Source organism: Neophocaena asiaeorientalis, unplaced genomic scaffold (genome assembly GCF_003031525.2).
Source record: "Neophocaena asiaeorientalis asiaeorientalis breed wild unplaced genomic scaffold, Neophocaena_asiaeorientalis_V1.1 scaffold161, whole genome shotgun sequence".
In the NCBI taxonomy this organism is placed as follows: domain Eukaryota; kingdom Metazoa; phylum Chordata; class Mammalia; order Artiodactyla; family Phocoenidae; genus Neophocaena; species Neophocaena asiaeorientalis.
In genome coordinates this window covers 970783-984682 of record NW_020171987.1, presented here as the reverse complement: position 1 = coordinate 984682, position 13900 = coordinate 970783, and positions in this window count along the sequence as shown.

Genomic DNA, 13900 nt, shown 5'->3' with positions numbered 1-13900 from the left:
GGCTTGGTCAGGCTTCCTTAGTTTAAAAAAAAAAAAAAAAAAATGGGAGTTTTTTTTTTCCTGGAAACAAAAAACCAGCGCAACATAAACGTATGAACAATTTTATTTTTCAACCCCAAACAAGACATTCTAAGAAAAAGAACCCCCTCTTCCTGCCTCTCTCTGCCTTGATTTACTGTCAGGAAGGAGAGATTTGACTCTGACGGAAGTTGGGGGCTGGGAAAGCCCGACCTGCCTGTCCTGGTAACTTCTCACCTTCAATTAATTCCCAGCCTCGGGGAGTGCCTCTCTTGCTTCTCTCTTTGTTTTTATAATTGTCATTCTTGTTTGCTAAATGTATCCCTCTGTGCTCTTTACTGCAATACACTGCTTCAGGGTCATACTGCATTCCTCTATGCCAGGACATTTCACAAATAAATCTTGGAGATGGAGAAGTTCTATTTCCCAATCTTGATATTATTTGATGCATTTATAATAGACCCTGAGAAAGGAGATTTTTTTTAAAAGCGTTGATCAAATATCCAAAGTATAACAAAAATTAGGCAACTAGGTAACATTTTTGAAAGGATGTTTGTGACAAGAAAACTTGATCTGCGTGAATTAGAGATGAGACGGAAGAGAATGGAATTTGTAAAAGTAGGTACGGAGGAATTCAAGGAAGACGTGAGAGTCCCATTCACTGCTGGATGTAAGAAACCAGAGGCTGTACCCGAACAGAGTGTCAACAGCCTGTATTGATAGCTGGTGAAAAACAAAGATGAATATTCAATGCCATGTCATGACTGGCAGTGTAAACGTGGGGCTCAGAGGAGTAATTCCAGATGTTAGATATTTAAGAAAAGATGCTTTCCTTTATATTATTTATGGCTAGATCCGCAGACAGATGATGAGTTTTGTGGGAGGGAAGAAGCACGTCAAGTGCTTCTCTCAAAGGAGTGGCGGAGGGGGGTTATAAACGGTAAACGAATGAAATCCTTAGTGGTTAGGCTAAGAGAACAAATCATTCTGTCGAGGAAGAACTTAAATAGAGGTTTCCAAGTTAGGATGGATTCATTTTGCCACCATCAGATGAAATTAAATCATGAAAACATCTGTTTAGACAAGGGTGGAGTGGATAACAATGAAAATATGGAGACAGAAAAACAGGCGGATGAAGCAGGTACAAAGATCACCAAAGTGCAGGAATTAAAATGACTGGAGATTTCTAACACAGCCTGACAACTGCATTTTTGCGAAGGTCTACCGCTCCTATGGTAAGCTTCACTCTTCTCCCCTACCCCCAAAACGAGTAGGAGGGAAGTGTGAATGCCCAAGACATTCTTACAATCCCTGACAATTCTGTGACCTCTCTGTGCACAGATAGACTTCTTTTTCTCCATATTGCAGTGAGAAACTCCAGTCACGCTGAGTTTGTAACCTGCAGCTTACGTCCTCGGAACTGTGGAGTTCGTATTCTAGGCTGGCTGTCTCTGACTGTGTGGGCATTCATTACGTCTATAAACCCATCCGGGGAAGCGGGGTGACAGGGGAGATGTTTCAAATGGTGGCGCACAGAGGCAAAGCTACAGGACAAGGGGTATTTGATCTCGAGGAGGACTCTTCAGCCTAATTTGGCCTCCTAAGTTACCCGATTTTCTTTTTTATCTGTGAGGATTCTCAGATGAGGTGGACAGATGGTATATTGGGAAACAGGCTGAAAGGAATGGGAAAAAAAGTGGGTGGTACTTCAGTAGAAGGTGAAAAAGATGAGAGACTAAAGTGGACCAGATTCCCAGTCTCCTAGATATCATAGGAGCAGCATCTGTTTGTTTTCAAATCAATTTCCTTCTTATTTCTTCCTCAATAAGACTTTGTAGACTGCTTTCGCTTTAGTGTTTAAGTGGAAAAAAAGAGCACCTGGGTTATCTAGTGCCTCACCTTAATGAAAAAAGATGGCCTTTAATATTTCCTGTGTGTTAACTGACTGCCTTTGCTCTTGTGATGAAAACAGATTATCCAAAGGACCATTCCACTGAAGGCGGATACCACTGGACTGACTGTCCATTCGGATAATTCAGCCTCTCAGTTTGCCTCCAACAGAGGTTAAAACACTCAAAACAGAAGGAAAAATGGTAGTGGGGGTGGTGTGACAATTGTAGCTCCCATCCAGTGGTTAAAATTTCTCATAACACTATCACCGGAAACTTGTTTACTAGGTTTATGACAGTAATATCAAGATTTATCTTAAGGCTGAAAAATTACAATAATTTCTCTTCTTCTTTCCCAGGAAGTCAGCTAGGTAAACACTGTCATCTGCAAAGCAGATGTAACCTTTTGAAGGAGGGAAAGGCTATAGAGATGAGTATAGGACAAAGGGGCAGGCACCAGGAGAGGACGGGGCTGCCAATTCAGCAGAGGGGCCGCTCTCTCATGCCTCCCACTCAAGATGTCTCACAAGCTTGCCTTTGGTATCCTACTGGAACATGGTGCAATTACTCTGACTATGACCCTGAAAAATGGCTTAAAGGACTATCTTCGCAATACCACCCATCAATTGCATGATGCCAGAAAATACGTAGAAATCTCTCCAGTAAGTGGTCTTGTTCAGAATTGAGTTATTTTTCCAGGATTAGTTTACTCTCTGTATTAGTTTCCCAGGGCTATTGTAACAAAGTACCACACACTGGGTGGCTTAAACAACAGAGCTGTATTGTCTCACAGTCCTGACATCCAAGAGCAAGGTGTCAGCAGGGTTGGTTCCTCCTGAGAGCTGTCAGGGAGAACCTGTTCCATGCCTCTCCCCAAGCTTCTGGCAATCTTTGGCATTCTTTGGCTTGTAGGTGCAGCCCTCCAATTTCCGCCTTCACCTTCACTTGGCATTCTCCCTGTGTGCATGTCTCTGTATTCAAATTTCCCCTTTTTATAAGGAAATCTGTCATATTGGATTAGGATCCACACTATTGATCTCATTTTAACTTGATTAACTCTGTAAATACCCTAATTCCAAGTAAGGTCACGTTCTGATGTCCTGGGGGTTAGGATTCCAATGTGTCTTCTTTGGAGGACACAATTCCATCCGTGACACCACCTCAGTAGCTGGGGATAATTCAGCTGTTTGTTTTTTTTTTCAGCCATCCTTAAATAGGAATAACCACTTGCCCCTGAAAATGAGAATACCCACCGAGAATTCTAATGTAAAGCTGGCTCTCAAACGACTGGTTCCAAATCCTTCCAGAACTGAGCTGTGCCTCTTCTGGACCTAGGGAGCAAAGGTGAAAATGATTGGCATTAATCCCATGCCTCCTTTGCAGGTGGCTACCAGGGCTCCCTCCTTTCCAGTGCCTTGCCTCTGCTGACAACCAGAGGTGTCACGAGGGGCTGATGGTGGTAAAAGTGTGTAGCATCAGCCATGGAAGACCTACCTCTCCCACCAACAATGCCACCTCCACTGTTATAGTTGTTCACTGCCCTTTCTCCTGAGGTTGGAAAGGACCTCAATATTGGTACCTTGATGGTATCAGCTCTTGGAGATGTTAAAAAATAATCCCGTACCTTCAGCTTGTTAACCCCTCTACTAAGAATATTGAGAAAACTTCCCAGGATTGGGGGTGGGGATAGTTGAGGACATCGTTTAATGTGTCTCTTCACCTGATATTACTAAGGTAATGCAATATACCTCATGAGGCTCTTGAAAGCACAGCCATGACAAGTAGCCTGAGAAGCTATATCTGGCTTGGACTTACAGGGAAGGAAGATGACATCGCAGAGTTTCAAAGATGATTGCATGATGGCACGATGATAAAGTGGTGTGACAACACAAAGTAACTACCTAGGCCTCAGATGAGTCATCCCCTCATTATAGCACACAGTTCTCCTCCTGTACATGAGCCTCCTCGCTCAGTAACCAGAATGCTAACAAATTTGAAACAAGCATGAAGACCTTTGGCTTCCACGTGAGTGCCTGTGTATCACATTCTTATCTGTGTCCCAAGGCCAATGATTGCGGCTTTTCCTTTAGCTCTTGACCTACCAATGCTCAGCCACACAAACACTGAAAACACCACTGTGGAGACTTTGCATCCAGCAATTCAGGGATTTGGGAAACGGGAAATCAAGATGGAAACCTCAGAATGCTGGAGGGATTAGCTATGGAGTCACAAATACTGATATTGGCGATCACTCACCTTTGATAGTAATATATAATCTGAGTTCACCCAACCCAATGGCAATGAGGACGCTCTGCAGACATTCAGAGAGCTGTGCGTGTGGGTTTTGGAAACCATAGTAATAAAAGTCAAACAGTCTTCTTTATCACTGTGGGAAGAAAGAGATATTTCTTGAGAAAAATGGCAGTTTTCCACTTCAATTATTCTTTTCATGAGTCAGATGGCTATATCATGTGGGTTTTTAAAAAATATAGAGAAAGGTAGTAAAAAATAATATTACCAAGAGAAGAAAGCATATTTCAGCTTCATCTTTTAAAACCTGTATTGCAACTCGTACATTCTGTTTTTCTTGTAAATACAAGGCCATTATTTCTAGCAAAAGAAAAAGAATGCTTACTATTTGTGCTGAGATTCAAAGGAAATAAGAAGGACTGCATTGCATTATCATTCAGTGAAAACTGGTTGCTTCTCTTGATTGTCATCAAGAATTTTTCCTACAGTCTGTTACAAAGTCACCTGAAATAAGTAAAATAGATAAGCCAGGTTCTCAAGGTAAAGAGCAGAAGGCTGAAAGTTGAGTTTGTATACTGTTGCTGTGCCATCTATTTTCATGGTACTTAGAACAGATTCAGCAGGTACAAGAAAAACATACTTCTGTCTCAGTGATAAATGAAGCAGAATAAGTCATGCGAGGAAATAAAAGATAAAAGAGAGAGTACAGGAGAGATGCTGGGGAACCAGAGTTTTGAAGCACATTCATTCTGATACTTCCCCGAGGCTGCTGAAAACTCCCTGTCACCCAGGTCACCTCTGAACACAGAGGCTGAACAATAGTTACCGAGATGTCCTGCTTTGGGAAAGGAACTATAGTAGCTTTATTCTTCGTTCCAGTCACAGGAGAGAAGGAGGGATCACAGGGAAGCCCACGTGGTGAGCACATGATAACAGAAAGGCTGCACATGGCAGAGCGAGATCCTGCCATCGCTTATTATTGGCAAGAGGAAGAGTGGCTAGAAGTGGCCCTTCTCTTAGAAAAGTGCTGGCCATCTGGTGTGGTGACTGAAACTCAGAAACCCTGAGAGGCAGGTCAAGTTCCATTACTACCAGTCGTGTGATCTTGGGCAGGTCACAGCTGGTTTTGAGTCTCAGTTTCCTTCTCTAATTCATTACACTTTATTGGTGAGACTCACTAATGAGGATTTGCAGGGACACACACACACACACACACACACACACACACACACACACACACACAACAGTAGTAACAGGAGCGGAGACCACCTCATTGTTAGCTGGGTTAGTGCCTGTATCCCGTAGTAATCTGGACTGCAGCGTGTTGCTTAAGGTCAGTCAAATTTAATGGGTCTTCTCCCCTGCTCAAAGATCAGTTCTTACTGTCATTCATTCCCTGGCGACCAGAACACGCAGCGTTTACACGTGAAAAAGAAAATTAAACTAGAGAAATGGCAGCCTACTTCCCAAATCCAGAACTGGGCAAGCTTGCCCCACAAGGCTAGATGACAAAGTCCAGAGGTAGCATTCCTCTAAGGCAAGTATCTTTTAAAACATGTTTACCCTGATCACCAGTAAGCATGGCCCGGTCAGTATGGAATTTGGAGGTGATGGAGACAGGAGATGGAAGGGGCAGGAGATTTCCCATACATTCGTATACACCTGCCTACTTACCTCAAAGGACTGTGGTTGTAATAAGATCCAATGGTAAAGTGAAATGCCTTTGTAAACTGTAAAGTACTATAGAACTATCATGGGTTATTATTGTTATCGCTGTGAGGGGCAAGAGAGAGATTTTGCTAATGAACCACCATGACAGAAACATGCCTTGACATATCACTGAGTCTCCCACTTTGGGGAATGGTAATCCAGTCTTGGTGGTGAACCTCTAGAAAAGGTTGGGTTTTCAATTCTATTGAGCAAACTAAAAGTAAGAGGTGATTACTTGAAAGCCCAGCTCCACACAAAGACATTGACAGTGATATTAACTTTGACACGTAAAATTAGAGTTCTGGGACCAGGGACCTGCCCCTGAAGGGGCCCTTCAAGGAGGCTGATGCCATATACTGATAGAGAACCATGGTCTGCAGAGAAATGGAAGTGACTGGTTCCTTGGATACTTTACTCTGCGGAGCAATTCTAATTTACTATTCAAATTTAAGGGTATTGAAATTTAACATTTGAATATGACATTCCCTATTATTCCCTTGGCTTTCTCTTTTCTGTGTTATCAAAAAGACTTCAGGAATTAGAGCCAATCCAAATGTTGAACCACACAGAAGTGGGTAAACGTGCTATGTCACATCCATACGTTGGGATACCATGCAACCAGATATGAGGTGATTGTGTTATAATAGCGTAAGTGAGAAACACAACTTACAACACAGGGGGTAGGCTTTCATTTAATTTTAGTAAGACAAACAAAACCCATAGCTAGATGGGAAAAAAAGCTAAAAGTATATACATACACACAAATGTTAACAGTAGTTACTTATGGATATGAAATATTTATTTTCTTTTCATTTTTCTTCATATTCCATATTTTCTATAAAGAATATATAGAATCATTTTATTATCAAAAATAAATAACCATTACCTTACAAATAATACAGTTTTAAAAAGACATAAGTCTGGTTGTACTCATGAAAACGTAACTTCAGTTCTAAAGTGAATCTTGGCAAATGTGGCACCTCAAAGCATCACACTTCTCAGATCAATTTATACTAACCTGAAAAATACATCGTCAACACACAAGTAGCCCTACAACTTGGGGCCTGATGGCTGGGTCTGAAGAGTGGCAATGAGGAGTGAGGTAACTTCTGGAGAGGCTGGGAGAAGCCTGACCTGAAAGCCTCTAGCATGACCCCAGGGAGAGCCAGTGGGGTTCTCAAGTAAGGTTCTTCCTTGTGCTATGAAAGAGTTCAGAGTATGCCAATCCACAATATGCCACTCTGGCACAAGGGTTATTTTGAGCTGAAGGCAACTGAGAAAAAGCAGATACAGGATGGGCTGTCAGTCCCTGCCCTCTTTGCTCCATCTGCCTGAAATCAGAACATAAATTCCCCTTGTGAAAGTGTCCCCTGAAACTTCCCACACTAGGAAGGGGATAAAAACCTTATCACTGGAGACAGAATGACATTGAGAAAGAATCTGCACAAACCTTTCCAACTAGCCCTTATCTTCCACGAGTTGCCCCATATATCCGCCTTCCCACAATTTGCCAGCCCCAGAAGCTCAAAGCCCTTTTCTGTTGTCTTGTCATTTATCTACAAATATATTGTCCTTTGCTAAGATGCTATATAAGCCCCAGTTCTAGCTGCCCCTTTGAGATGCTCATCATTGAGCTCTCCCACTTGTATGTATGATGCATGCGTTGATAAACTTCTATTTGTTTTTATCTCCCGGTAATCTGTCTTTTGTCAGTCTGATTTGCAAGGTCCCATCAGAGAACCTAAGACAGTTAGAGGGGAATAGTTTTTCCTCGAATACAATGCCAAGATTCAGACATCCTTTGTGGAAACAATGCTTTCTTTCACATAACAGCAAGTCCAGAAATAGGGAGATCCACGTGACTGGTTGATGTGGTCAAGAACCCAGTCATTCCACCTCTGAGCTCAGCCATCCCGTGCTGGAGGCAAGCTGACTGCCACAGCTCCAGCCACCATACCCAGACATGACTCAGTCAGGAGAACGGGTACTGTCTGACCCTGTGGCTCGCTAAGAGTGAGGAAGACTCTCAGAGGCCCTCCACCAGGCTTCCTCCCTTGCCTATTGGCCAGATTGGGTCACTGGAAAGGAGACTGGGATCACCCTTAGACCAATCAGACCCCCTTGGGGACAAGCAGCTTGCCCTAAGGCATTGTGGCTACACGGGAGATCGCAGGATGCCTAACAAAACCACTGTTCGTTAGGAAGGACGAAAGGGTAATTGATTCTAGGTGGACCACGAAAGTGTCTCCCATACCCCACTCAATCTGAACTATTTGGATTCTCATGGTGGGTGGGAAACTGTAAGTTTGAGGCTCAGGATGTTGTGGCTTGAGAGCTGGGGACTCAAGCTCCAAAGATGGATGGGAACCTGGCCCTACTTATTTTACATGAAAAACTTACACAGGTAATATATTTCTATCGTTAATGATTCACACAACACAGAAGAATGCAGAATAAGGCAAAAAATACCTGTGCAGGAGGTATTTCACTTGCCCCTCCAGTCCCACTCTCTATCCTTTGTCACCTGATCTCTGCTCTGTATGGGCTATATACATAAATGGTAGTTTTTAAAGTATTTAAGAGTACTTGAAAACTATTTTCAAAAGTCATTTAAGCATTTTCCTTACAATCTTGTCCAACTTAATTAGCCTAGTAAATGGTAGATAGTGCAAATCAATCAAAAATAAACTTCAGGCTATCCCTTGTCAAATTATCTAAAATTATGAATTAATTAAATATTACATTGCTAATTTTTTCAGGTACTAGAATAAGCTACCATAATTAGAAATCACAGAGATTTTCTAAACATATGAAAACTCTTACAAACATTTAGAACAAACGTATGGACACCAAGGGGGGAAGCGGCAAGGGGGTGGGGTGGTGGGGTGATGAATTAGGAGATTGGGATTGACATGTATACACAAATATGTATAAAATGGATAACTAATAAGAACCTGCTGTATAAACAAATAAATAAAATAAAATTCAAAAAAATGAATATATTGTATAGAACGGAATTATAGCCATTTTCTTATAATAACTTCTAATGGGGTATAATCTGTAAAAATGCTGAATCACTAGGCTGTACACCTAAAACTATTATAGTATTGTAAATCAACTATATTTCAATTTAAAAAAAAAAGATTAAAAAGTGGGTTGCTAGTGAAATAATAAATAAATTAAAAAAAATAAAAGCCTTACTGCTAGAAAACCCCAAACATTTCAATAGTAACAGACAGCACTGACAAATGACTTACTCCTGATATCACTATTCCACCAAAGTCATTACTCAAAATAAAATGACAAGTAACCCTTTAGCAGTAGTTAGTGTCCTAGGATGACAAGGAAGAGCCTAATGGATTACCTATAGTGGCAGATGGAGGCTCATTGGCCTCCTGCTACCCGTAGCTGGGACTTGATTCCTCCTACAGTCTCTGTTTCCTCCTCTGACCACACAATGCACTCAGACTCAAGCCAACCCTATTCTTGCTCAGTTTTAAGGGACATTTAAGAAGACCCTGACCAAAGAATAGAGGCTCATGCTTAAGTCAGCTTTAAGGCTATTTTTGCTGTGACTTGTTCCTTATGATGAATTTAAGATCCAGTTTTAACTACCAAAACTCCTGACAAAGTACCTTGGACCCTGAGGATGAGGATCTGGCCTAACTCCTCAGGCTCTTAGGTCCAGAGCCTTGACCCTGAATCCTGGCGCTCGTGTCTGAGCCCCATGGCCTTTGCTACAGCCCCTTGATGCCAACTGCCCGACTGCTCTTTACCTACCACCAGACTGCCTTTTTGTGCTCGCTCACATCCCAGGACATCCTCCCGATGCAGGCTGACCTGTGTCCTAAACATTCATCTTCTGTCTTCTTCTGGGACCTCCCCAGATCCTGCACTCCATCTACTCGAACAGGAGCATCTAGATTCCAGAATCAAGCCTTCCCTCAGTTGCTCTGTGGGCTACCACCTCAGCCTCAGGACCAGCAGATCCTGAAGACCTTCACTGATAATGTCAATCCTTTCTTAACAATTACGCAGAATTGTTTCTACACCTGGAACCTATATCACTTTCTGTGAGCCTCTATTATAAGATTTTAACAAATGTCATTACAATCATTTACCCAGCTGAACCTTAAATGTAGGCACTGCATTCTATTCTACCTTATGTTCCAAGTGCCTAGGCATACTTCTAAACCTTCATAGATACTCAATAAATGCGTGTAATAGTAAAGGTGAGGTATAATAATGCCTCAACATTTTTCTCTATTTAATAGTATATTACCATCTCCAGTTACCCAGAAGAACTATAGATCACTTTTGTGATTGGTAATCTCACATGATAAAATTTTCTCCCTCTCCTAAGCACCATGGTATCCAGGGAAAAGAAACAAGACCACTATTTCACTCCATCTAAATCTGTCTTGAATACCTGTAATGATGCCAACATTCTTCAGACCACAGTAGTAGGGAATTCAAGGCCAATGCTGCATTCTTCCAACCTACTTCAGTGCATGTGTGTTCGATATTTTTCTCTTGAGCATTCAGCCATTTTAACAATTAATTCTGGCATATGGGATATCATAGTGATGACATTAAAGCATTTATGCTAAAATGTCAACAGCCCTTATAAATGATAGAAATGTGTGGTATAAAGGTGAAGATCACAGGAATGTATGATATAAAGGTTAGAACCACGGAAATGAGCCACACCTGTGATTAAATCCTGAGTCTGACTATGTAACATTAAGCTAATATGGGTTAACCTCCGTAAGACTCAGGCATGTCTTCTTCAGATGGGGACAGGATTAAAGGAAGTAATGTATTTAAAGTGCCAAGCACAGTGCTAGACCAAGCACACAGAAAATGCTTTTTAAAAGAATTAAAGCTATTGCTTACTGTTAGTAGCTATTATAAGCTTTTAGAAGCAGTGAAGTTTCTTTTCGTTTTCTCTTGGCATTTAAAATTCACAACTGTTATTGAGCACCTTACCAAATGTGAAACACTAAGCAAAACACCTTGGAGAATACGAAGCTGTGAAATGCACGGTGTCTGCCTGCCTGAGTTGATAATCCAAGGGAGGGGTAGTACATGGTTGAAAAACTACACATGAGGATGGTAAATAGGAGGTGCCCCCGAAAGCCACCAACCAGCTGCTCGGGGAGTTTAGCAGATGGAGGGAGAGGACACACATGTCTCAGAGAGAAAGGGCACTGTGTGCTCCGTGCAACGATACGCACATAAAAGGAGTCCCATAAGTGGCTGCTCTTTGCCCAACACCAGGAATGTTCTCGACTGGGGAAAAGTAGATGCTCTGAAAAAAAGTGCCAATCTGAGTAACTTGAAGGATTTTTTTTCTGCTTCTGCTACTTATGATTCTACCGCAGAGATGTTTAATTGTACGGTATAGTTCCAGAACGTGTAATGGCATCCTTGCGTGTCTGCCTAATAGGTACTCATTAATTCAGCCAAGCTAAACGAACTGTAAATGCAACTGACAAATGCTATTATCCCACTTGCTATATTTTTTTATATTTTTCTTTTTATATCCAGCAGAAGAGAGTTTGAGGATCTCAAAACTCCTGACACTGTTCAGGGAGCCAAAGGGCCACAGATAATTAATGTGGACAGATGCTGAATCCATTTCTCTTTCATTTTTAATGTGCAGTAAAAGCCACTGGAATATCAGTCCAAAGGCTTGGATTCAACAGTCCTGATGTCCCTTAAAAGGCCTGGGATTTAATTATCCCATTCCTATATCCTCCCCTTCCTGACCTGCAGCTGGCAGTGAGAAAGCACCAGTATTGTAGAGGAGAGCTAGCTTTCTGTGCTCCTTACCCTAGAGAGGAGTGAAGCTTCTGTACCTACATGGCTGAGTAAGGAGAGAGATGCCTTTAGAAGTTTCTGCCCTTGGGGGTGACAATGACTATTTTAGTTGATACCAAGATCATGAACTCTGTGCTGGGTTTATATAGAATCACAGTTTGTAGGTGACCATGTGACAAGTTTGGAGGACTCAGAGCCAGTCCCCCACCCATCTTAAAACACCAGGGCCCCCAATTTGTAGTCCTCCCTTTAAACACCAGTGCCTCTGGGAAAATCAAAACATTGCTGCAGTATTGCTATGCTTTATCAGGTACTCGTTTGTCAGTATCCCTCTAATCATTGCCATCATGTCATCATGATCACAGCCATCATTTATTGAGTGGCTACTTTATCCCAGGCATGCCGTATCTGGGCTAGAAATGGTGAGTACACAGAGACTTTAACACAATTTTAAAATTATTTATAGCAGTTATGGATGGAGCAGACAATTCTAAATTATTTATTCAAATTCTTCAAGCCAAGCAAGTTGTTTTTCACTGGTCAATTTCTAAATATCCAATTCCGTAGACTAGCACAACATAATCTGTAATGAGGCTTGAAATGAACTTTGTGCTTTGTTTATCTGTAAATATGCCCATTATTCTGGGAATTCAGGAAGACTTCTGCCATGGTTTGAATGTTTGTGACCCCGGCCCCCCAAAAAAATTCATGTGTTGAAATTCTAATGCCCGGGGTGATGGTCTTAGGAGTTCGGGCCTTTGGGAGATGATTAGGTCATTAGGGGTTGAGCCCTCAGGAACAGGATTAGTGCCCTTATAAAAGAGACCCCACAGAGCTCCCTAGGCCCTTCCACCATGTGAGGACACAGTGAGAAGTTGGCAGTCTGCAACCAGAGAGAGGGTTGTCACCCTGCCATGCTGGCACCCTGATCTCGGTCTTCCAGCTTGCGGAACAGTGAGAAATAAATGTTTGTAAATGTTTACTGTTTATAATCCACCCAGTCTGTGGTATTTTGTTACCGCAGCCCAAAAGGACTAAGACAACTTCTAAGCAAGCAAGAACATTGCGCTATATGAATGTTTCTCTCCAGAGGAGCTGGGGAAACTGTTCGGGTTCCAAGCAACCTTCTTGATGCCGACTGGCTCAGCACTCCACCTTGGCAGGGAAGAGTACACTGCCTTCCAGACTGCTGCAACCTCCACTCAGACTTGGTCGTCCGTGTGGCATACTTCTGGACGCCTGCCTGGGGCAGGGCCAGACTGGGAAAAGAAACGAAGGAGGATCATCCCACTTTCCCAGGGAAAGCAGGTATTGTGAATGGATGACTATTCTATCATCTATCTATCTGTCTATCTATCTTTACCAAGAGATAGAGGCTGCAGTGCAATTTTCCCCTCTTGTCACAAATCCTTGTGCAGAGATCTTAATTGGAATGGTATTTTATACAGTCACAGTTGGACAGTCCAGCTTCATTTCAGGGCATCCGCTGGTGCCATTGGCTCTCTCGGCACTTAGGTCCCCATCTAAGCTGCTTCCCGTGCGCACCGGAGTCTGCCTTTTCTGTGAGTATACGATGATGCCTGAGTTACTCTGTGCTTAATAATGATTTACTTCTTGAAACTACCTGTGGCCACCAGCAAGGATTTGAAATTCAAATACACTCAGGAGAAATGTATACACTTAACCACCATAGAGCCTTCTCTTATTTAAAATTGCACTCCCTTCCAGTCCCCAGCACGCCTAGCTCCCTTCCCTGGTTTTCTTTCTTTTTTTTCCCAAAGCATGTATCACCAACTGATATACTATATATTTCATTTGTTTATTGGTTTGTTTTCTGTGCCCTCACCCCACTAGAAATAAGCTCTGAGAGTAAGAAAATTGTCTTGTGTTGACTCTTGTGTTGTCAGTTTACCATAATATCTGGCACATGATAGGTACTTCAAAACTAATTACTGAGGAAATAAGTAAACATTTTTCATAACCATTTGTTCTCTGAATACAAAAGTAGTATGAGATGGATGGGAATTTTTTAAAGTACAGAAAAACACTAAGAAAAAAATAAAACCACCACTCATAACACCACCAAATGTTAACATTGTGGTATAAATATGTCCAGTGGGTTTTTTCTTCCCCTCAATTTCTTGTGGACAAGATTAGAACTGCATCGCACATATCGGCTTGTACCCTGTTTGTCATGCGTGAGAACTTTC